The following is a 23463-nucleotide window of genomic DNA, read 5'->3' as shown; positions in this document are numbered from 1 at the left end:
CGAAAATGTCAAGAGCCTTTTAGCATCCTCTCTACGTTTAAGGAATTTCCCTTATTTTTTATTTATTTATTTACTTTTTCTGGTATGTTCTTATTCTTAATGCAGAATCTTGAAATTTGTCCTCCTGGAGTCCCTGCAGCAGGGATAGAAGCAGGTGACTTAAATACTCCCAGCCACATTAATCCTCATAAAACTTCGATTTATGAGGGAGGATGCGAGGAACCATTTTCAGGCAGGCTTGGTGGCCTAGTGTCTTGGGGAGAGCAGTGTCAGAGGTCCAGCATCTGGAGCAGTTGCAGGATGTGTCCCTAGGGAGGTAAGAGTGAGGGCTGGAGGAACAGTTCCTGGATGCTGTTCATGACTGCACATCCTCCAGTCTGTGTCCACCTTAAATAGATTTTGAGCCACCTAGTAAAAATGAAGGAATTTTGGGGGTTTGGGTTCCAAAGCCTGAGAAATATTTCCAGTTCCCTTGCCACTGTGCCATCCCCTTGTCTCTCCTGTATTCTTGCCTTTCTTCCTTTCTTGTCAACTTCTTCATCTTTATACAACATGGCGACTAGCACTGTTTCACAGGGCTTTAAAGTATACCAACTCTGTCGATGTCTTGGAGTCAAATTGAACTAGTTTAAGCAAGTAACTCTGTAAGAATTGTGTGTTTTCCTCTTGTGAATGAAAGAGACTTTCTCCTACTCTCTTCATAAATAATACACTTTGGAAATTATACCTTTCAAGTTGATGAACAAAATCAATATCTGTAAAATGTGAACAGATTTTTCTGGAGAGTGCTGGTAAAAGAAAAGAAGAATAGAAAGACTTACTGCATTGCAGATGCAAAAGAGGAAATCCATATAAATATAAAGCTGCTCCCCCACCCTTTATGCTGCAGTCATTTCCCTGCCTCCTAACTACTTGTTAGTCTATGAACATCCTAGCTAGCTATTGGTTCATCAGTCAGCTTGCCAGTATCCTTCTCCGTCGTTATTGGTCCCGTTAACCCGTGGAATTTGACTGCTTAAGGACAGCTCCCCGCCATTTTCTCTCTCTTCTCATATTCATGCTTTCTCTCTCCTACTCACTTTCTTTCTCTCTCCTCCTAGCTTTTCACACTCCGGCCCTTTCTCTTTTCCTCTCTTACCCTGCAGGGAGACACTCTGCTTAACAAACCCTCTTATGTGAGTTCCAGTGTCCACAGCGGTTTCTGGGTTCTTACACATATGATTTCCAAAACCCAAGTAAAAAGAGAAGTTACAATTTAGAATTAACATTTAAATTTAACAGATTCTGTTTGTCCTTATCTAAATCAACTTGGCATAATGGAAACACAAAGAATTAATGGGGATATTTGTGTTAATTCCTGCTCCCTTCCTTAGCTCTGTGATTTGGGGTAAATTATGACTTTTGGGATTTTGCTTTCTTCATTTTCCAAATAAGAATGTGCACATTATCGACCTTAAAAGCTTGTTATGGGTGTAGGAGAGTAAAGATATCATTTTAAGGGTGCTTTATAACTTGTAAGAAAAATTTTAAAGATTTTTATTACTGTTGCTCATTCTTTTCTCTCTAGAATAGGTTTTTTTGTAGAAAAATGTCTGAGTGCTGCACAGAAATTGAAATTAAAGTACAAAACACACCATGTTGAAATCCGATACCCATATAATCTTTCTATTTTCATGGAAATTATACTGGAAAAATAAATAATATATACGTATATTTGGGAGGGCACTGGAGCTAAGAAAATGTAGTAGTATGTCATAATAATAAAATTTCTCTGCTAGGATTCTTTAAGCTCTTAGACATAGATGTTCAAATATAGGTCTAACAACCACAAAAAGGGAAACATTATTAATTTGTTTTTCATAGAACTGGGACATTCAAGGGATGAAATTTCAGGCATACTGGATTCAAGTGCTATCTTCAGGAGTATTTCTCTTGGACCTTGAATTTTCAGTGTTGATTTTTCATTAACTTTTGTTGTGAGAGCAAAGCTGACTACTAGAAGACTCGTATTCTTTCAGTGTAGCAACCACAATGGTAATGAGTCTTTATAGTACCAGCAAAGAAAGTTCCAGAGTCCACACTGACCCAGCCTGAGTTATGGTCTCATTTCTCGTCCCATCACTGTGGTTGGGGGATGGGATGTTCTGTTTGGCCATATCTGGATTATACGCGCAGTCTCAGAGCTGGTGAAGTCAGCAAGCAATCTTTGAAACTCAGGGTTGAATAGGGGTAAGATGAGAGATTCAGAAGGAGAGCTAGGAAGAGAAAGTTTATTCCCGCTTCATACATTCTGAGAAATAACCACAATCAAGGGAGTAAGGAATATTATGAAAGAACTTAAACCTGCGTCAAAAAAGTCTTGTTCTCTAAAGTCTTTATCTCTGATTTAGTAATTGATAACACAACACCATCTCTATTATCTCTAGAACAATAGACCACTTTACAGAGTTACCAAGGATGCAAGTGAGGTTAAGGTGCTTATGCTATCATCAAGGTGGACAGATGCATAGAAAGTATTTTCAAAATGGACAAAAAAGAAAAACATTAGAGTGACTACAAGAAGAAAATACTGCTAAACATGAATACTTGGAGTCTGGTTTTATGAAATTTTAAGAAGGAATTCTGGCACACAGAGCCTTCATGCCCTCATTAGGAGTGATGTGAAGGTGGCTACTAAGAAGGCCACAGGACCAGATGATGACTCATGAGCCTCACAGGGTAGGAAGGGCTCAGGGTGTATTAGTTGTTAGAATGATGCTTTTTCCCCATAATATATAATAAAAGTGAAATACAGAATTTCCTAATGTGAAAATCAATATTATTTCCATGCACTCACAAAGAACCACCCCAAAAACCTGGGATCAAGAAAACAATTCCATTTATAATTTCATCAAAAAGAATAAAATAATTAGAAATAAATTTAACAAAGAAGTACAAAACATACTTTGAAAATTATGACACTGACGAGAGAAATTAAAGATCTAAATACGTGGGAAAACATACCATCATGGGTTAGAAGACAAAGCTGCTAAGATGACAATCATTCTCAAACAATCTAGGGATTGAACTGGCTAGAATACCAGTACACTTCTTTTTTTTATTTTTATTTTTGGTAGACATTGACAAACTAATTCTGCAATTCAGTGAGGTTTGCAAAGGACCCAGAATGGCCAACACAATCTTGAAAAATAAGAATATAATATGAGGACACCCATTCCTGATTTGAAAACAATACAAAACAATGGCAATGAAGGTAGTATGGTACTAGTTAAAGGACAGACACAAAGATTAAGAGAATAGATCCATCATTACTCTATGTACATGTATGATTACATGAATGGTATGAATCTACATTGTGTACAACCACAGAAACAAAATGATGTACCCCATTTGTATACAATAAATCAAAATGCAGTCTGTAAAAAATAAATAAATAAAAATATAAATAAATAAATAAAGAGAATAGGTCCAGAAATAAGTCCATATGTCTATGATCAACTAATCTTCAGCTTTAGAATCATACAATGGGGGAAAGAATAGTCTTTTCAACAAGTAGTGCTGAGAAACAGATTTTCAGGTGCAAAGGAATGAAGTTAAGACCCTACCTCAGACCATTTACAAAAGTTAACTCAAAAAAAGATCAAAGATATAAACATAAGATTTAAAACTATAAAACTTTTACAAAAGAATAAGGGTAAATTTTCATGACTTTTGGTATTAGTCCAAAAACACTAGCAACAAAAAAATAGTAGATTTATTAGACTTTATCAAAATTTAAAACTTTTGTGCCTCAAATAAAACTATCAGTGAAATAAAAAGACAATGTATGTGATGGATATAAAATATTTGCAAATCATATATCTAATAAGGGACTTGTGTTTAGAATATGTAAAGAACTCTTATACTCAACAATAAAAGGCAATTAACCCAATTAAAAATAAGCAAAGGATCTGAATAAAAATTTCTTCAAGGGAGATATACAAATGCATATTAGCACATGTAAAAATACTTGACAGTGTGAAGCATCAAGGAAATGGAAATCAACATCATAATGACTTGATCTAAAAAAATTATGGTGAGATTCCACTTCACCTCTCACTCATTCATCTAGAAACAGATAATAACCATTATTGACATGGGTGTGTTGAAACTAGAACCTTCATATGCCACTGGTGACAATTTGAAATTGAGCAACCCCTTGGAAAACCAAGGCAGCAATTCTAAAATGATTTAGCATAGAGTTTTCATAAAACCATTCTATTTATAAACATATAATCAAGAGAAATGAAGACATACCAACACAAATGTTTATAATATCACTTTTTTTAAAAAAAGTAGCCAAAAGGTGGAAACAATTTAATGTTACTCAGTGAACAAACAGATGATTTCTGGTGTATTTATGTGATGGAGTATTATTTGTCCCCAAATGAAGTATTGGTAGCATGCTTCAACAGGGATGAATCTTAAAAACATTATGCAGAATGAAACAAGTCACAGTCAGATCATATATGACCACCTCACATATTATCTGATTCTGTTAATATAGAGGCTCAGAATAGCTGGATCTGTGAAGTCGGAGGGTACTGGTTGCTTAGGGCTGGGAAGGTGGATAGGGGAATAGAGAATGACAGCTAAAGCACTCAGGCCTGCATTTCAAGGTGAGGAATGTATTCTAAATTCAACTGTGATGATGGTTTACATAATTTTGAATATGCTAACAACCACTGAGTTGTGTTCTTTAAATGGCGGAGTGTGTATATGAATTATTTCTCAATAAATCTCTAAAAAGTCCACAAACAGAAAGAATGAATAAGCATTTGACATCTTTTCATATGAGTGAAGACCAATTAGTATTTCCATTCAATATGTTATTTGTTCATGCCCATGATTTGTTTTATTAAAGAAAAAAAACCTTTCAATTTGTTCTTTTCTTCTTTGAAGACATTAAGCATTATTCTATAGAATATAAAAACTTAAGTTTTTCTCAAGAATTTTGTCTTTTGATGCTGTAATTAATTTTCTCATTTTATCCTCTGGCATTTTCCATATATAAGGATTCTTTTGATTTTGATTTATAATTTTATATGCTTCTATATTACTAAAGTTTCTGACTATTCTAAGTTTTTAGTTAGTTGCTTGTACTTTTATAGAATATAATCATATAATTTGCAAATATCATCTATGTCCTCATTTCCTGTTTTTAGTCTAAAATTTATTTTTCTTCTTTGGGTTGGTTAGTATAATGTTAAATAAAAACAGCTTTACGGGAATGTTGGCTTTGCCCTGAGTTTGATGCAAATTCCTTTAATGTATCACTTTGAAGCACTTCATTTTGAGCTGAAATACATATCCTTTCATTATGATTATACATATATTTACATTATATTAATATACATTAGTTAATCTTCTTTTAGTGTTTTTTGTGAACTTTTTTTTTTATTTATTTGAATGTTTATCTGGATATCATCAAATGATATTTCTCCTTAGATTTTTAACACAATATTGTAACTTGAGAAGTAATCATTTCTGTATTTCTAAAATAAGCTCATTTAATAATGATATGTTGTTTTTAATATATTGGTAATTTAAAGAAAAATTATTTTGTTTGTTTTTTGTTGTTGTCTGGAAGTATTACATTGACTAGGAAATGTATTCTATTATTTCAACTTTGGGTAATTTATTGAGATTTTCTATTTGTCTTATGAGCTTCCTTGAATATAACTTGAGAAATTAAAGATAAAGTTCATTCTTTATTTTCAAGTTACAAAATTTATAATATACCAGTAAAATGTCTTTTAAACTGTTGTTTATACTTTCAATATCATTTTTAAAAATTTAAAATTTCCTACTGTTAGAGTTTGCTTCAGTTATTTTGTGTCATCTACAATTTTCATTTTATGATAGATGCTATAATATTATTTAGCATATGGAGGCTCATAACTATATTCATAATGATTTGCATTCTAGCATATAAACTTCTTTTCACAAACTTCTTTGATTAGTTTTCTACTGTGTCGTAACTTCACCTTTGTCTGGTACTTGGATTATAGCTCAGACTTTACTCCATTAATATATCTTTGCCCATCCCTTGTTCTTGACTTATGAATTGCCTTCCTTAGGTTGGCTTGTTCTGCTGCTGGACTGCTTTCTGCCTGATTGTGAAATCTTTTTCTTAAAGTAGATGAACCAGGCTCACTTATATTTATTGGTGCTGCAAGTATATTTGTTCTTAGTTCTGCAATCATTTTACATAAATGTAGATGACATCTTATTATATGTTGTTTGTTTTTACATAATTTTAAGTCTTTTATAACTCTTTCCTGTGTTAATTTACTTGTAATTCTTTAATGTATAAGATGGTTGGCATTATTTTCCCATAATCATCTTTATAACTGCACCACTATGCAATACTCATTGTTCTCTACAATTGATTCTTGTTTGTTTTCTTTCTCCTCTTGCTCAATTTTGGTCAATATGGTTGGCTTACTATTACCTTTGCATTGTAAGAGGTGCCCATTTTGCTATGGCTTTACTCGTTATTTTAGATGTTATCTTCTGAGTCCCAGTAACTATGAGAAAGGCTAGCTCAGCTTGATTCTAGCTTCTATCTTCATTCCCACCTTCTTTCTGTCACTTTTATCACTTGCATTTTTTCTACATAATTAGCTCATAACATTTATGTTCTATGCTGCCACCTACCCTTAATGCTTTAAAATGTCTCTGTTTGGCCATCAAGTTTCTTCCATTTTCACTGGCCACTCCTTTTACATTGCCTTCACCATGTCATGTCTAAATTTCACGCTCTCGTTGCTTTTTGTTTTAAATTTTCCCCAGAAAGGCTGTTAGGATCAGCTTATTTATTCCTGGAACTCAGCTTGGATCACATTTTATTTCCTTAAAGAAGAGGTGTTCCACCACTGAATATTGCTATGGAGTCCTCAGAGACCAACAAGTCTTTTCACCTTGATTTGAACTTGTTTCTAACTTGAACTTTTTAACTAGAACTTGTTCCTAACTACCCAAATGAGTCATTGTTTAAAGTCTGAAAACTTTAGACAAAATAATTTGAAGTTGATTGTTCTGAGTAATTTTTCCTGTTATATAATCTACTCTTTCAATATGTAAGTTTATGCCAGAAAAATTTCCTTCAGTTGTATTGATAAATGTTTGCTTTCTCATTGTTTCAACCTTTTTCTTCAGAGGTTACATTGTATTTTTATTTGATCTGTTTTACCAGTCATATATGTATGCATATGTATCTACATCTCATATTTATATATCTATATCTCTATATATATGTTTCTTACTGTGTATTGTTTTTTATTCCATTTTCATTCCAATTACAAATCATTTTTATTAACTGTTAATTCAATTTTAAAATTTAATTATTTATATTCTCAATTTTCCTTACTGCATTTTGCATAGTCTATTCTTCCTTGTGCTCCTTCCAATATTCCTTTTGTTATCTCACCTCTTTCCTAATTCTTATAATTTTATTTGTCATCTTCCTTTGTAGCCATGATTGCTTTATTAAATTTTTAAATTGAATAGTTTATTTTTGGCTATGATTTTCATATGCTATATTGACAATATTCTTTGTGGTACATCTTTTCTAATAGTATGTTTATCTCTCTTCACTTGTCTTTGTTATAGTTCCTTTTATCAAGGCTGTATCAGATCCTCTTCTTGTGATAGATAGTTGAATGTGTTGAATTTTGAAAAATTTTGGGAAGGGGCAGGAGAGGACTCGGTATATCATAGCCTTCCAGATTCATTACTAAAAAACTGCCTTTACCTTTGATTGCAAATAGTGCCACCTATTTTCTTTGAACAGAGCCCCATTCTTTGTTTCTCAGTAGGACATATCTCTTAGAATTCTCTCAACCAAAGTGGGCCTAACAGGACTACTTCCTGTTCCTGTCGGGCTATCCAGGCCTCTTGCTGGTTAATACAACCAATCCACAATTTTGTCTGAGGAACCCCGCTAATCCACTCACATCAAGAGCTGTAGTTTTGTGGATATTTCTGTGTTTACAAAGATTTAGCTCCTTTACCCCTTAACTTTTTTTCATTTTATCTCTCCACTTTCCCCCATGTGCCGGTTTCTTTGCCATGGACTCCTGACCATCAGAGAATGCGTTTTTCACACTGACTCTTTGTGCTACTTTTCAGCCCCCTGAAAACCTCCCCTTTCTATCATGTACCACTGCTCCCAACGCCAGTCTGTCTAATAAGGGTAAGGTCAGTTTCAGCTGCTTGAGACTGTATACTTACATTTGTAGATTTTTTTTCTCTGACATTTGTAGATTTTTTTTCTAGTTGAACTGAAAATGGAATTTTCTTCTTACTGACTTTCCTCTTTTTTTTTTTTTTTTAAAGGGTTCCAGTAAGAGAAAGGCGAAATGTAGAATAGTCAAATTAAAGCCAACTTCATACTCAACTTTGAAGTCCAATGATTCAGAATAAACAAGGTCTTGAAGTTTTAAGACCTTTCACTATTCAGTGCATGCAAATGTCCTTTACATCAACTCTAGGGATGTATTGCTATTTTTAGCATAATTTCATGGGTCTACAACCAATGCAGCTGCATAGAGTTCTATATTCATAAGCATAAGATTCTGCTTGTGGTTTAATGTTATATAGCTAGTTGTTGTCTTGAAATTCTTAATAATTTTATATTTAATTTTGTTTTGTAAGCTAAATCTGATAGGAAAATGGAACATGGTGCAGTGGGTCTGTAGCCTGGGCACATGTACTGTCCCACTTATCTTCACTTTATTTCTTCCCTGGAACAGGTTTGTGGCTTCCTGCCTCTGCCCTGTGACTACAGCCACTCTGCTGAGGGAGGTGCACTTATTGATGAGGGTCCACATTATATCATTGCTTTCTACCCACGAAGCATTGGGCAAACAACTTAGTGGGGACCCCTTCCCCTCTAATTTAGATATAAAACTCATTTCATCAGTTTCAGATCCTTTGAGTGTTGCTCACTCATCATGGTTTGGGTGGCCAGAGAAGGAGGTTTGGGAGGAGAAGACTGAATAGCGCCTCCGTCACCCTCAAGCCCTGCATTAGTATTTCCTATCAGCCCTACAGAATATGTAGCCACCCTTAACTATTATTTACATTTTATTAATTAGAAGATTGAGGTTGAAATGCAACCAGGCATTTACTAGGGGCCTGAGCCAGGATTCTGGAGCTCATAAGCCCTATATTCTACTTCTGCCTAACGCTATCAGACTGATTGCACAATCATGATAGAGAAATTAGTAGACAAACACTGGAAGTCCATTGAATTTGTCCTCTACAATTGGTGCACTTTATTATATTCAAATAGTTAGGCATCTACAACTCTATACATGGTAATGCATCTGGTAATACAGGAAATACATATATGAAATACACTTGGTTTATGCCCTCAAGAAGACTAGATAGCTTATGTGCAGAGAACTGGGGGAGATGGAGATGAAGCACAGGGTCAGGGAGGAAGAACTAGTAGTGGTGGTGGTGGTGAAGTTAAGTTTATTGCTGGGGAAGTAAGTAATACAAAGTTTTCTTCACAGATCAAAAAGGAGTAGAATCAAATCCTGTAAGGAAATTAGGTATGTATCCTGAAGGTTACTTTGTGTAACTTTTAAAAGATGGTTAAGATTTTGACATACAAAGAAGGAAGACCTGAGGACCAGCACAGAGAAAAGTGTGAATGAAGACACTGTGGTTAAGACATGAAGGGTGTGTTCAGTTACAATGACATTCTATGAACTTTGAGGGAGTAGGTGGAAAAGGAGTCTTTACCGGGAACAACTAGACTTTCATTAATGGCATCATGAGGCATCATCAGCTGAAAAAGAGTCACAGTATATAAATAATTCTAAGCAAAACTTTTTGGGTGAGTCTCTTGAATACTTAGGTGGAAAAGCGTTTCTCTGTAGAAGACTGAATTTCCTTTAGATATCTGGGCCTCAAAACTGACAGGATTCAGTAATTAATGAAACAAGAACCTTGGTTTTCCCAGTAGCTGGATAGAAACTGAGACAATTGATAGTATTCAAATGTAATAATCTGCATCCATTCACTTATATCAATTAGAAATACTTATTGCATGTGGGTCTTCTGGGTAGCATAGTACTAGGATTATTGCATCTTACCCTAAAGGTGCTTTGATCTAAAAGGACAGATAAGAGACATGGATAAACAAGAGCTAAGTGTTAAGTATCTGGAAAAAATAAAGACAAAAATCTATAGAATCCCAGGGCATGGAGATGTGTCATCTTTCAAGAGCATCATGAAGTCTTCATCAAGTATTTGGACTTTGAAGAATGGCGCTTTCACCATGTATCCATGGGGAAAAGATACCTTGCCAGGGGAACAGCATGAGCAGAAGTAGGAAAGTAGAGGGCTTTACAGTGAAGAGTGAAATATTTGTTTGATTAGGAAAGCAGTAGAAATTGTGGATGATTTTGTGTGGTTAAATAAATGTCAGGGGAGATGTCTTGCCAAAGAGTATCCATCATAGCAATTCTTTCAGGTTGTGTCAAATTTGTAACTATAAAGAATATCAGACAGGCAGAACCATGAAGAACACAGAAAAGTAAGAAGCTACTTGAGAGTTGTTGTGAGTTTTCTTTTCCCCAGAGAAGAAATTCCACCACTTTTCTCAGATGACATTAGGGCCAAAGTGCTCAAAGGGAAAAAGGACATCTGTAATTGCATCTCGCCACTTTCCCTGTGTGTCATTCTGCAGCTTCTGGATACAGACTGAGGGCATAACTGGCCCAAACCTTCAGCTATTCCTGTTCTTGTCCCAAAAGAAAACTCCATATCTGCTCCTGAAAGATAGGATGTCCATATGAGTGAAGAAAAAGAAACAGAAAACCAATCTAAACAAATTAAGATAGAGCTGTTACTCCTAACTCTACTTCTTGGTTAGAATTAAAATAATAAATGGTTTAGAAAAGGCAAGGGAATAGTTTTTAATATATTTAGTTATTTTTTAAATACATGAAACACTAAAATAAATACCTTAAATCTGATAACCTTTACTAGTTTTCGACATGGGCTCACATCTCTATTCTAAACTGTGTCCATTGTCAAAGTATCTGAAGTTGTCAGGGTCTGGGGATTTAGCCCTGCTTTGTAGAAGAGACTGAGAATGAGGTATTAAATGATTTGGGGGGAATTAAATACGTTTGAAGTGACCAAAGAGTCATTGCTGATTTCTCTGTTGTAGGAAACAGAGACATCTGGAGGTGGTTGACTTGCCCAAATTCTCAGAGCTAATGCTTAATTGATGTTGTTCAGACTCAAATCTTATTCTGACTCTGAGACCAGGACTCCTCCCTCTATACCCCACTGCTTCTGAGGATTAAATAAGAGCTTTTTCTCCAAATGATTCAGCAAATGCTCAAATTATATTTCTCAAGAATGTAGTCATTTCTATTCAACTTTCCATAGCCAGTGTGCATCAGCACGGTTTGTTCCATTCTGCAATCTCCTAAATGAATAAGTTCTTCACCTGCAGAGGAGTGACATTTAAAAGAAAGCCAAATAATTTTCTGTTTTTGAAAATGTCAAAGATGATCAGGGATCACTTCCAGGCTTAGAGCTACAATTACAATTTTTTCTTGAATGACTCCACAGTTTAAACACATATGGGTCCATATAATCTCTAGGCCGCTTGTAGTTTCAGTTTTGAAAGGCACTTAATCCCTTACTATCTTAGAATCAGTATCATGCTCAAGATAGGCTATCCAAAATTTGTTTGTATGGCTATATATATTAAAAAAAAATAAAAAACTTTTGCAGGCTACAAATAAGCAATGTACCCAATTGTTTCCTAAACTACTGTGAGGATTGTGTCATAGAATAAAGAAACAAGAGGAAAGAACAGTTTGCTGCTTTTTAAGCTGTAGTTGTCCAGATAATTTAGAAAATTCCTATAACAGAAAAAATGACATCCAATTATAGACTTCAGAAAAGATTTGTGACTAAATGTTCATGATATACCAAATGTCCTATTTCCTTACAGGTATGACATGTGTATTGTAATTTAGATTTCTGTTCCTACCTTGCCAAGAAGATGGGAAGGGTTTGATGCATTTGAACTCAAACCCTTTCTTCCTACTCTTATTTTTTTGTGATCATATGAAGAAAAACCAAAAAATCTTTCATCTCTGTGGTGATTGACTTTACCATTTTTTATGCTGTATTTATAGTTTCTGCTTTCAACAAATGCTTTTTTAAGACCTCTTAGAGGTTATAATGTAAAATCTTACAGCTACTTTTTTGTTAACAACCATTGCCTTGTGATTCTGGAAGAGAGTGAGGTTTCTTTCTTTTTTTAATACTTTTGTATTAATAAGTGCATGACTACTTCCAAAATCTGGTCTGATACATACCACTCCCCTTAAGTGATAAGGCAGAACAGAAGCAGGTTGTCAGACATTGCAGAAGTGGAATTCGGTCACCAGAAGATGGCGAGGCAGCACCCTTTCTTCATATGTGGAATTTCCATGTTTCTTCATCAAGTTTGTGTTAAAGAAACTGTAGCATATATATATATATATAATGAAACTATATATATAACTGTAGCATATATATATATATAATGGAATATTACTCCACCATAAAGAATGATAAAATTATGGCATTTGCAGGCAAATGGATGAAATTGGAGAATATCATGCTAAGTGAGATAAGCCAATCTCAAAAAAACAAAAAAGGACAAATGATCTCGCTGATAAGTGGATGATGATATATAATGGGGGGTGGGAGGGGTTAGTGTTAGGGTTAGGGTTCGGTTTAGGGTTACGGTTAAGGAGGGTAGCAAGAATGGAGGAAGGAATGACTGTATAGAGGGAAAAAAAGGGTGGGAGGGGTGGGGGGGAAGGAAAAAAAATAACAGAATGAATCAAACAACGTTACCCTATGTAAATTTATGATTACACAAATGGTATGCCTTGACTCCATGTGCAAACAAAGAAACAACATGTATCCCATTTGTTTACAATAAAAAAAAAAAAAAAAGTTTGTGTTGTGTCTTCTTAACAGCATCATGAAGTTTCCTTTTGTGGCAAGCATGGGATCCAGCCCTGTGTTTAAGAAAGCAAGTTTATGATAATTGAGACAATTTAGTCCTTAGAAACAAGGCCTTCTTTGCACCTGGTTTTGGCCTTTGACAAAGCCTGGCTTAAGGAGGCCGACGATGGTAATGATGGGGGAAGTCAGGACAATAGAAAGATTTAGTTCCAGATCTTTAGGTGCCCTCTTAGTGGCAAGTGGCTGGCCCTTCTTGCCTGTTAAAGAACTGAAATGGGATAAACTTTTGGAAATTCCTATTCTGTGTTGCAATGGCTCTTGTTCCTCTACCAGTGGTTCAAAGGTAATACCTAGATCAGGTAAATTCCATATGTACATTAAAAAGAGATTAATTAAAATAAAATAAATATAGGGACCTGATCCTCAAAATTTTCCCATCATAAGAAAAGTACAGAACAAAATCAAAAGGAAAAATATCCCGCCCTACCTCTTTACTGCAGGTCCACTGCAAGAAGTAATCTCTTTTACCTTCTTTGATTTATATTTTTCTGATAGGTACCTGGTTCTCCTGACTCTACTACTCTTAAGTTGAAGACATAATCACAATAACATCATTGTTTATTCTTCCATTGTGGTTTGTTCCCCAGTGGTTCATGTGTTGGAAGCTTAGTCTCCATTGTAGTGATGTTAATTAGTGGTGGGACTTTAAGAAGTGTAGCCTGTTGGAAGTTGCTTAGGTCATAGGGGTTGAGGCACCTGGAAGGCAATTAAGGTAGTTCTCTGGGACCCTGAGTTAGTTCCCACGAGTGGGGCTGTTCAAAAAAGCAAGCATGGCCCTTCCCATTCTCTGTCTTCCAGTTTCACTGTGTGATCTGTCTCTCTTGCAAGTACTCCCTTCATGATGTCATCTGCCATGACCTAGCCAACAGGGCCCTCATCAAAGCCAAGTAATACTGGTGCCAACCCATTGAACCTATAGAATGGTGAGCCAAATAGATTTTTTTTAATGAAGTACCCAACCTCAAATACTTTGTTATAGTGATGAAAATGGACAGCATATGCTCATCTGTAAAATACTATCTTTCTTTTTCTTTTTCTATCTTCCAGTTCATATGAGATTTATCACAATTTCAACATTTCCATGGTTTATAGACTTGAGACTTCTATGTATTTTTTTTTTATAAAATAGAGCAAATAAAAGCCAAAAGTGTTTAGTCATTAGGATTATGTAAAAATTATTCATTGCAGAAAAGTAGTGTAATCGGATCTGTAGAGAGAAGGAAATTAATCCTAAAGTATTAAATCTGAATCAGAGTTTTTCTGCAAGTTGAGGCGAATTTCTCTTTACTTATGGTGCATTCATTGTTAAATATCATGCCATGTTTTAGATTAATCATGCCTACACCATGAAGAGGCAAACAGAAATAACCCTGGGAAATTGAAGAGTCTTAGAATGTCTAAGGGAAGAGAGAATGTCAGGAATGTTTGACCAACTATAACATTTTTGTCGTCTGGGCAAAGAAGTCTCCTAAAAATATGTGACTGGCTTCTAGAGAAGAAGTTAATGAGTAGGATCTGAGATAATTATTTTTATTATAATTTATTATAATTCTTATCAGTGCATTATAATTATAAAAAACAGTGGGATTCATTGTGATATGTTTGTATGTGCACATAACATCATTTGGTCAATGTCATTGTTCAATACCTCCTCTTTCCCTCCTCTCTTCCCTCACCCCATCCCCATTCCCTACTAGGACAGTTAAAATACAAAAATAAAATGAATGGTAAAAGAAATATAATTATAGAATTACACAGCAGTGAAATCTCTAAGCATTAACATTCTATGATTTTGGTTATAGGGCCTAATTGAGACCATGGGGTTGGAGTTGGTGGACTTAATAACATGTAAGAATGACTAGAACATGGGGGATCATGTGGAAATGACCATACACCATGGACATGGAGGTATCAAGCAGAAGCAGATGCAAATCTAGCAAAAGTGGCAGTGCCCAGAAAGAGTTACAGTATCTGCAGAAAGCAGATCATGCCTAGGAGCAATGGAAGCACTCATTGGAAGTGATTGGGCACAACATGTAACAGTTTGCAGAAACGAAAAATTGGTTTAGGAAACAGAAAAATATATGGCGAATGTTATATTGAAGATGAACAATTTGTTCACACGATCTTTCTGAGGACATAATTCTGAGAGTGGAGAAGACTAGTCAAAATTCAGTTATACTCATTTGTTGTCTTTTATGTAGAAGCTTCATAAATGTTACATATCACTTAAATCTGTAGTTATGTGAAGTCATTTACCAACAACAGGAGGAAAACACTGGAAAAATATGGAAATTTGGTCAGAGGAACTATGTTTAGAAGATCTTGTTCAAGTGCCCCAGAATGACCAAAATCTTATATTTCTAATCTGTAAATTGGGGGTAAGAAAACCCCCTTCTGACAAGGTGTCAAAAGAATATACTGGAAAGGTGTGAAAGCCATATCTAACTCTAATGGGCTCTAGATCTGTTAGCTTTTATTCTATAGAATAATCTCATTTGAGAATTACTCTCCTCTGGACATTCCCCCTCAAACATATGGGGTTCAGACAAACCTTCATCCTTGCTCAGTGGTGCAGCAATGATAAATGTAATCCTCACTCTCTTTACCAATGCAGTTGACTGGCTTGGTCTGCTCAGAGGTTCAATGCATCTTTAGTGTTTTGACTTCTCCCAGGAGCATGCAGGAAACAATATATGTTATGATCTTAAGAAAGTATAACTTGATTGCCCAGGTTCTTTTGGGCAGAATTTTTTCCTGAAATGACAGTTCAATTTCTGCACTCTCAAACTCTGGGTGACTCTTGAAATTCAGATTTAATAATATTTTTCTTATTGTTGAGAATTTTCAAAAGAGGTTCACTTTTTTATATTAAGTAAATACTTTGATTTTTTAAAAATATTTGTTTATTAAACTTATGTGGGGATTGTGAAAGAGGAAGAATACTAGAATAGAATTTTTAAAAATGGGGAATATGGGCTGGGATTGTAGCTCAGTGGTAGAGTGCTTGCCTAGCAAGTGTGAGGCACTGGGTTCAATCTTCAGCACTTTTAGTTATTTATAAAAATAAATAAATAAAAATGAAGTTATGGTGTTCATCTACAACTAAAAAAAAAAGGAGAATGTAAGTTTGGTTCTTTCTATTTTCATCCAATATTTATTCATGTGTTTAACTTTATTTTTTAATTGATGAATGTTATATATATTTATGGGGTATAATGTGAATTTTGTTATGTGCATATGTCAAAAGGAGTAATGACTATATCCATCACTTCATATATTTATTTTGGAATGAAAACATTTAACTTCTACTCTTTGTCTTACTTATATGTGGAATCTAAAAACACTGAATTCATAGAAATAAACACCAGAATTGTGGTCACTGGACACTGGAGGTGGATGTTAAAAGTGAAGGTGTTGGTCAAAGTGTTTCAGTTAGACAGGAGGAATGAGCTGTGATCTAGTGCGTAGCATTGTGATCATATATTTTAAAATCGCTAAAACTGTATTTTAATCATTTTCAACATCTGGGTAATTTTGAGCAAACACCTCTAACTCCCTAAGATTTACGCATCCAAAATAAATTCTTTTCTGCTTCTAATAAGAGGTCGTGGAATGGGGAACAGTTTTAATTAAATTGAAAGAATATCACACAATGAGTTAGGATCTAAGTTCTCTATTCACTATATTTTGGGCTTGGGCAAGACTTCTGTCTTTTCTCAATATCAATTTCCTTCTCTGCCTTATACTCTCAATCATTTTTAGAATAATTTTCAGTTCCATATGAATATTTATGGTAGACAGAATGATGAGCCCCGCCCCCATATCTTAATGCCTAGAACCTATTAATGTACCTTACATAGTCAAAGTAAATTTACAGATGTGATCAAAGATTTTGAAATGGGGATGTTATCTTTTATTATTCAGGCAGGCCCAGTCTAATCACGTGGATCCTTAAAGTTGGACCGTCTTCCCAGTCAAGTCAGATTGAGATGTGTTTGAGGAAGTAAGGCCCAGGCATGAAAACAGATCCTATCCTGGAGCCTCCAGAAAGGAGCATGGTCATGCTACCATGCAGCCACCTTAACATTAGCCCAGCGAGACTTGGATTTATCTTCTAGTCTATAGATAGTAAGTTCGCATCATTTTCAGCCATGAATTTTGTGATAGCAAACAAATGCAAGATTCTTACTATTTACTGTGTTAACACTTATCTCCACATGGACTATTAGAAGAGGACACAAAGAACCTGACACGGATTTTTTTTCCACATTAATCTTGTAGGAAAGCAGAAGAAATACCTTTAACACACAGCTGTGATTTGAGAGGGAAAAACCCAAGTTTGAAAAGATAGTCAGCGAAACTCACAGGAAATGTATAGAAAGGGGAAGGGATCCCTGTCTAAGGGAGGAGAGGAAAAGTGTTCATCAGGAAAACATTCTTATGAGTAGAACTGAGCCTTTAAAAATGTGTCAAGTTGAGCATGCAGAGATGGATCTACATCTAAGCCACAGAAACCATCCATGCAAAGATTCTGAGGCCTAAAGTCATGGTCTGGGTACAAGAAATGGCAAATAAGTACCATTTGGCTTGAGTTTGAGCATGAGAAATTGAATGTTAAGCAGTCATTTTACATTATAATGACTATGAGGCAGAATGAGAAATGTTTCCTATTATGCAATGTAAAAAAGCCAAATGTAAAATTATATCTGTACTATAACTTCAGCTTTGTAAATTATGTCTATTACGAGCAAAGGCTGGAAGGAAATACTAATCATAACAATTTATAAGCAGGTGATATTAGAGTAGAGGAATTCTAATTAGCTTTTTTCTTTTCTGTTTTTTATTACACATGCAATAGTTGGAAATATATGGCACAGTTTTGCTAATGGGTATATTTTGTAAGAATGAGAACTTGACGTATATAATCCTAGCAAAAACATACAAATAATTTGCACATTAAACATAGTGGATATTGTGTACACTGATTTCTAGGAACCTAGCAAAACAAAGACACAGTCACAAATTCTCTTTTCCTTTCTTATAACTATTATCTTTTGAAAGGAAGCATAAAGTATGTGTACAAAGTGTCCCTGTTTATAGCAAAAGATGTGTAATAGGTACTCATATGACACAAAGGACAGCTTTTTCAGAAGGGCATTATGATGACAAAGGTTAGCTATCTCTAGAAAAAGTAAAATATGGAGTATTATTTAAATTCAAATGATGAAATGTAAAGATTAAATAACACTTCACAGAAGCCAACTTGTGCTCAAGGGACTCACTTATTAGGCAGTCTTTGATAGAAAGTGAAATATATTCATCTATCTGAAAAGCAATTCATCGCCCACCTCACTATCTTGCTAATCTCAGCATTCTCTCAAGGTAGTTGGAAGCAGAATTAGTAGTAATAGTATTCGTAGATCCATCTACCTCTGTTTTATTGCCAAGATGAACTAGATGCATTTGCATAAAATAAAGAAAAAAGAATCCCAAAGTACATGTTGTCAATTGGTATAACATTATAAAGCTGAATACTCATTTAGTGGTTTTATTAAATTAAATTTTTGTAATCAGCAAAATGTGTGCTCATGTTGCTATCTTTCGAAATGCTTTTGACTTCACAGAACTGGCCATCAAAGATTGAGTAGAATGATTTTAGTGACCAAATCACTAAATCCAATGTTTTTAGGATTGGAAGGAATACATTCCCAAAACCACTTACTTTAGGGGAAACTGAGGACCATGAAGAACAATTTGTACACAAAAGTTTACAGTGAAAGTGGTCATGTAAGACTGAAATATGTCTCCCTCTTCCTCATTTAGTACTTTTTTCTAAGTCACGCATCACATTTTTGATGGGAACAGAGAGTGGGCAAAAGGAAAACATTTTATTAATGTGTGTTCAAATGTTGAAATGGGAAGTTGTGTGAATTTGAAGAGAAAAATGAAGTCAGGTTTAACTCTCTTTTAATTGGGTAATAATTTGCTTATTACGACATTGTAGAAACAAGGGGCATTGGTGGAGAGTGTTTGGGGGTGCATCTTGGTCTGAACGCAAGACGTCCTCATCTTTCATAGGTGTACCTACAGCAAGTGAGGCACAGGAATCATTGACTAATGTCTCCTGAAATGACACTGGTCTAAAATGGCAAGAGAAGGAACCAAGCAACATCTAATACTGAAATATCAATTAACTTTCTCACTACACTGAGCCCAGTCAAAGGTTCTGGAGGGCTACTACAGCATGACACATTCTTATCCTCTAGGAAATGGCAATCTATTTGGAAAAGGAAGCATAAAATTTACAAAATTAAAACAAATAATGTTGGTCTTCTTCATTTGAATATATCATAAATGTCTCAAATTATATTCAATTAAAATGAGATCATTATATTTTCTGTCATTCAAAACCTATCAAATGTTCTGATCAAACTCAGTATGGTTTAGTCCTTTTTAAAAAAGTTTTTAGATGTTGATACACCTTAATTTTGTTCATTTATTTATATGTGGTGCTGATAATCGAACCCAGTGCCTCACACGTGCTAGGCAAGCACTTTACCACTGAGCCACATCCCTAGCCCAGTACGGTTTAGTCTTGACAATATTTATTTCACTATCAATTGTTTAATAATAAAGTTAGGTCATGTAAATAAGAACTGAGTCAGCATTTTCCATAAGCCCACAGTAACAAATTCATAAGTAAGGACCTTAACTAGCTGCCTGTGAGTCAGTGATTCCTTGGGAATTTATTCCCTTGATTTTGTTCTTCCCCTGGCTCCTCACCACCTCCCTTGCTTTCTGCTCTCCTTCAGGATGTGCCCACTATACTTTTGGCTAAGTGAACCAATCACCATATCCTTATGAGATTATCATAAGACAGCCCTGCACTTGTAAAGTAGTTATGCCTATTTATACTTTGTTAAGAATGCAAATACAAGCAATGTACAAAAAAATGGGAATGTTCAATTTTCTCTACTGTGGATTGACATTCTCTATCAGACATCATTGGACAAATTTCATGTATGCTTGAGAAATACAGAATGTGATTTCTAAGCTTTTCTCAAATGAGTACAACACTCACTTTCTGGAAATGCTAAGTATAGATTTAAAAATATCAACATTTTTTAGATTAGATAGAGGGGATTGAAGGGAGAGGAGGGGGTATGGGGATAAAAAGGATAGTACAATGAATCCGACATTATTACCCAATGTACCTATATGACTGGTGAGATTATTCATCAAATATAATCAGAAGAATGAGAAATTATACTCCAATAGATATGATTCATTTTACTGTCATGTATAACTAATTAAAACAAATAAAAATCAATATTTTGGGTTTTCGGTATAAAGCTTAATTTTACATGAAACTACCAACCACTGTATATATTGTATGTACTTGCAACTGCAAGGCTGGGGCCACTAAACCAACTCACAAAATTCCAGAATATATAATAATCAACTCTCACAAGCTGCTATGAGCCTGAAACAGGACATCACCAAATACTTGGTGCCTTTTTATGTGGGTAATGCAGCCCTAAAGCAAGAATCTCCTGGTATGGGATTTTTGTCCTATCCTTGCATAATTTTACCATGTGAATATGGGTGAGTTATTTCATGTTTATAAGTTTTGGACTTCATGGTCACAAAATGTGATGGCTGAATTGGTGATCCCTAAGGTACTTTGGCTGTGGCAGTCAAAGTTACAAAGTGTTGCTTTCATTAATCATGATAGCTCTCACTATACAAGCACCAAGTTCCAGTACTATTAAGAAACTACAGCAAAAATTTGAGATTAAATTGCTATAAATGAGTTTCCTTTTTATATTTTTTCTGTTGGCTTGCCTATTATCAGTTAAATCCTGAGCAGGTAACATTTTTCCCTACAGTATATGTATGTTGGGTTGAAAAAATTATTCCATTATATTATTGAAATATTTTGTTAATTTATGTATTCTTCATCAATAAATTAAAATGTTCCTGTACCATTAACTTTTATATCATGAGTCATTTCTAAAAATTTGCAGTTTTTAATTTTGATCTCTAAAAAATTTTGTCACTTCATCAGGAGTTTGATGAGGTCACATCTGAGGAACTTCATAAGGTAGCAATCAGTGTAGGAAATACAGACTGTACTTTTTATGTTGCTTTATCTAAATAGACATATGCTTTTTTCTTGTTTGCTATAAATAATTTGATGCATCTGTAACATACAGATATTACCCTAAGAGTTTGATTATATAAAGTGTAACCAAGCCAAAGGAATCAGGTTTGTATACCTTCTTTCAGGTCCAATACAAATTTTCTATTTAAAAGGCAAATTTTTCTCTAACAAAACATGACTGAGATGGCACTGAATTTTGTTTTTTCTTTTTTATTTTTAAGTACATACTAATGTGGCATGCAAGAATATAAAGTAGGCCATTTCCCTTGATTATGCACTTGATCCTCACAAAGGTTAAAAGGAATTCATTTAACTAAAACTTTGCATCTTGTAAATTTGCCATTTATCCTAAGGTAGAACCATACTCATGGCATCAGAAAGGATCAAAGCAGAAGAATCCTATAGAAGTTATAATTCAATTTCTTTATTAAGTTTATGGGAAAACTGAGATTAAAAGCTAGCAAATGACTTCACTAAAATAATACAGGAAGGATCATGCTGCCCGTCCCACTCTATGCTACAACATCATAGCATTGAATGCTATCTGCCTTGTCTATTACATGGAGGTAAAATGAAAAAGTATTCTTTCACCCACCTTGTACACTACCATCCACACTCTACTTCTTTTCATCTATGTATATGCAAGAGCCATGGATGTCTCTCTTTTTTGCAAATACCATACCAGAACTTGGTCACATCCTCCTCTAGTTACTATGGTGAAGTAATTGGTATCATATAAAACAATACTTCTTCTAGGGAACATTCGCATTTTCTCAGTTTTCCAAGAGAACTTCAGATTATATGTAATAAACTTTTTAGTCTAGAAAATTTTAGATTTTATCTCTTTTGTAAAGATAGTACAGGGGGTTTTCATACATCTCATATCCTCTTTTCTTCATTGGTAACGTCATACATTGGTTGGTACATTTTCACAGTTAATGAACCATTATTGACATGTTATTATTACCTAAACTTTATGTTCAAATTTACATAGTTTTACTTTCCTTTTTCTCTTGCATAATTCCGCCTAGGATAACATACTGTAGTTATGTACCCTGCCTTCATAGTTTCCTTTTGTCTAAGACAGTTTCTCAGATTTTCTTCATTTTTATGTATTTGACAATTTTGAGAATTAGTGGCCAGATGTTTTGGAACATTGATTCTCATTTGGTATTTGTTTGATGATTGGTTTTCTAAGATATTTTGTCACAATATTAAAAGGTGACTAATACAGTTTATCATTGAGTCATTTTTCAATTGGTTCCTGTGTCCTTTTGACATATCCCCATTATTGTGTGTTTTTTTTTTTTTTAACATTTCCTTGTTTTTTTGTAATACCAAAGCCCCCAGCGCATCTTGAAATTTTCTTCCCTAGCTCTAGGCTCAGTCATTTTTTAAAAGAGCCTTACTGTCTCTATTCAAAATGGTCTGAGACACCATGATCTAGGTGATGGTATGCTCCTTGTTACTGGAATATTATTGGTTTTAGGGACTTTCATCTGACAGAGCAAAGAAAATTATTCATATGTACTGTTCTAGCCTGTGTATACATATTTATAAATATTACTGTTTGTAGCCATCTTTGTGTATATTTATCTAAACATAGTTTATAATGATATTTCCAACTCTAGTCCATGATCACATGCATCATTCTAGTCTCCTAATCTTGGTTATCTATGACTTCCCTGACTCCAGTGAAACACCTGACTCCCATCATCTATCGTCCATTTATTTAATTGTTCAGTTATGGTACATGAATATAGTGATTTCAGAACTGTCAACCCAGTCCATGTAAGATAGGACTTTTGTATCAGGGTGCGGGTGCTTATGCGCACTTTTAACTTCACTCTTCCAGATTATCCAAAAGTTTCCGAAGATCAGCACCTTTTCTTTCATCACCTTCAGTGAAGTTGTTTCATAAAATTGTAATACAGTCAGATTTTAGTCATAGTCTTTACTACTATCCTGGGATCTTTCAGACTCACAAATGTTTTTCTAAGTGCTCTTAAGCTTGGTGCTAAAAACTTCTATGAATTTTGACAAATGTACAGTGCCATGTAACCACCATTACAGTCTCATAAAGAATGTTTGGCACTTAAAATACTTCCTCCGTGCCTCACCTACTCACCCCTCCAGTTTCCCCCTGAATACATTGCAACGACTGAATTTTTCTCAAATGTCATATAATTAGGATCATA

This window comes from Sciurus vulgaris (genome assembly GCF_902686455.1).
Source record: "Sciurus vulgaris genome assembly, chromosome: 10".
Lineage (NCBI taxonomy): Eukaryota > Metazoa > Chordata > Mammalia > Rodentia > Sciuridae > Sciurus > Sciurus vulgaris.
This window is presented reverse-complemented; position numbering follows the sequence as displayed.